Here is a 3,413-nt window from a genome sequence, read left to right as displayed (position 1 = left end):
GACTGGCACCCAGGCTAGAAGAGATGCTAAATGAAACAGAAAACCTTCTTATTTTGCTGTTGAACACAGTAGTTTTAGCACAGCGGCAGAACTGCTTTCATCTCTGAAAAGCTTCAGTCATGTTTAGGATCTGGTTTTTCACTAACAAACCTCTTAGAAACTGATGGATCTGCGTTCATTCTGCAAACATCTGAAGTTTATTAACTAATCATATGACTTCCAAAGGCATTTGGTGTAACTAGAGGTTCTTTCTGGGCCCCGTGAAATGCCTTAATGATTGTGTATCACTTTCCTTCTATATGTCTGTTCAGTACTTTAAATCCTAATAAAGTTCATCCATGTTTGTTGTTGGAATGTGACTGAGCTGGATCAGGTGGAGGTTTTGAGGAACTCAACAACAATATCAGACCTGCTGGAGCCGCATCAAACACAAGCGTATCACATGACTCTAAAAGGATGCAGAAATTCTCTGTAGACGTTTCCTTTTCATTAAAGAATTAACCGGTGGTGTGAAATCATTTCTAAACAAGTTGTAAAACAAAGTCAAACATATTTTCACAATACACTTCTTTGTTGTTTCAAAGGAAGCTCCTATGAGTAGGACACTGCAGAGCTGGATTTTAGTTTTTAAAATTAGATATCATGCACTCAAATGAGTGGGTTTTTCTCTCTTTTTAAACTTGTTTAATAGGCAACTTGTATCACTTACTTGCTTAAAGGTATTGTAACGCTTTGCGAGGAGAGCTCTCAGCGCAAAGCATTCTGGGATATATCTGCCTCTTCTGAGGCCTTTCTTTTCTTCTCATCAACCTCGTAGAAACTTTTTCTCTTCCGACCCTCGGCCATTTTCAAAGAACGGCGGTGAGAAAAGTGAGCTTCAATGACTGTCTGAAACCGTTGCTCACCACAGATATACGTCTGAAAGTGCGCTGAAAAGATAGCTAACAGGATGATCACGTAGGACGGCCTTATGTAAACATATCACAAGAATGACTGACAATTAGGAGCACCACTTATTTAGATGATCCACCCGGAAATAAAAGATCCTCCTCTATACCTTTAAATTAAGAGAAAATGTTCAGGATAAATTGACCTTCAAAGTTTATGTTTTTCCCAGTTGGCCCCGGCCCAGCTTTTAGTTAAATAATTTTTTGGTTTTACCAGATTAGCTGCTTATGTTTTTTATGAGTTTCAGCCGATGAGATGCTGCCCCGCCCACCAGCAGGGGGCGACAGCTGCTTCCGTTTAACCTCCCTTAGTGAAATTATCTAACGGTTTTGGGGTACCAGCCTCAGAACCTCTGATCATCATTCATAAAATCAGTTTAAATTATTTGATTTTGTTTGAAAAAGTCAGTTTTTCAACAAAACTCAAGAGAATTAAAGGTTAATTTTATGAAGGTAAAGTCAAACAGAATCACTCCAGGGGATAAAAACAACCACAAACCTCACATCTGCACCCGACTCTGCCTCATTTAGACTCATATAAAGATTAGAAAAGGCAAATCCTTTCATTCAGAGTTTTATTTAATGGAAATAAAAGTACCTTCATGTTTTCAGCTACTATCAACAGTAAAAAATGTCCATACTTCTGTTTTGTACAAAGAGGTATCAGTTATATAAAAACACACAGTAAACAACAGCTTAAAATACACATCTGAATACATTTCAGCCATACTTCAAGTGTCAGGAAACTTTCCGCCCGGTCTCCAAGGAGACCAGACCAGAACCGGCATCAGTTGACCCGATGAAGAACCGTCGGCTGGCATCGGGACCGTCATGATAAATGAAAATATGCTACAACTAATAAATACTCTCCCACGTCGCGCAGGCGTGCCGGCGCCGCCCCAAACAGCAGCTGGGGAAGCGGGAATGTTTCTTACGGGGCAATGGCAGCGAGCCGGACGCCAAAACGACCTTAAACAGGGATTTTATGAACAGAATCATGCAGTATATTCAGCTGGGGAATAAGTTAGTCTCTGCGCTGCAGCGATGAACTCGACAGAAGGTGGAACATCCTCTCCAGCTTCACAGCAGAACTGATAACAGATAAATATTCAATAACAGCTGATACAGAAGAGCTTACAGTCTATATAGCAAGACAGAAACATCATGATAAGATTAAAAAAAGAACCTAAACTATCAAAAAAAGTTCTGCTCTTTAACACTTCCTTCATTATTCACAGTAGCTGCTCTACAAACACAAGGCCTTGAAATGTGCTGCATCTGAAATAAGCATGCCAGGCCAGAGGGGGCGATAACGTTCTATCAAAGGTGGATGAGAACTATAGGGCTTTATAGTCGCTGAGTGGAATATCAAGCTTTAATATCAAAAGTACGGAAGCCTAGAGTGGTCATACTCCACTTTTTTTTCTTTGCCTTTGCCTTCTCGAGATAATGACGTAACTATCTCATTATCACGTTTAAACCATTAATTGTTTTCTTGTGATAACGAGATAATTATCTCGTTATCACAAGAAAACAGTTATTGATTTCTTCAGATAACGAGTTGATTAACCTGTGTGAGTAATGAAGGAGGCAGGCCAACAGCCCAGGATTCCCAGTCCATCCATGCCTGCGGGGGCCGTAGTTGTGCAGTCCAGGCACCGCATGTGTGAAAATAATCCGTGATATCTGCGGAAAAAATCTTTTCACTCATTGTCGTGGTGGGTTGCATGGATACGGTAGAAACAAATCGGACTTTTAATGAAAATCCTCTATCTGGACTCATTTTTGGGGTTAATGAATCCTAGACCTGTTGAGGCGTAACACTGGAGCTGTTCAGCCTGGTAACAGAACTAGGGATTAAAGCCTGAACTTTTTCGACACACACGCCCATATATGTTTTTATTTATTTATTTATATATAAATATATATAAATATATGGCCCTGTGCGTGTGTATTTCCAATTATTGCACGAATGACTGAAGACTAAATTTGACTTTTGAAAATCCACTACCAAAAACGGCCAGAAGCTGGCAAGAGTGCATCTATATCAGGTGTGAATAAGAGGTTTTGTGCGGCGAGGAAAGCACAAACCCTTATTTTTAACTCGCATACACGGTCAGTTATTGATGCTGGTACATCAGCTGTTGCCGTAGCTCCCAGCTAACGTGTAGCGTGCGCGGCCGCACAAACAGCAGCTCGATGACCAGCGTATTGCTCATGTTTGCGTAGCACCTTTTTGCCACTGGAATGCGTAAATAAGCTTCCTGGAGCGCAGCGTGCCGGTGTTCATGAAGTGCATCGGCTGACAAACGCAAGGGGGAGTTCGATTGTCTTTTTAAAATTTATTCACCATCAATTTATTTTGGAGTGATTTTTTTTTACCATGAGCCAGAAATCCGTAGCCTGACGTAGTCCGACTCAATTCTAGTCAGAATATGAGTCTGATGCTGCTCCATAGAGCTGTGA

Source organism: Cyprinodon variegatus, unplaced genomic scaffold (assembly GCF_000732505.1).
Source record: "Cyprinodon variegatus isolate N-32 unplaced genomic scaffold, C_variegatus-1.0 Scaffold105, whole genome shotgun sequence".
Classification (NCBI taxonomy): Eukaryota; Metazoa; Chordata; class Actinopteri; order Cyprinodontiformes; family Cyprinodontidae; genus Cyprinodon; species Cyprinodon variegatus.
The sequence above is the reverse complement of the archived record's forward strand: the minus strand, read 5'-3'. Positions refer to the sequence as shown.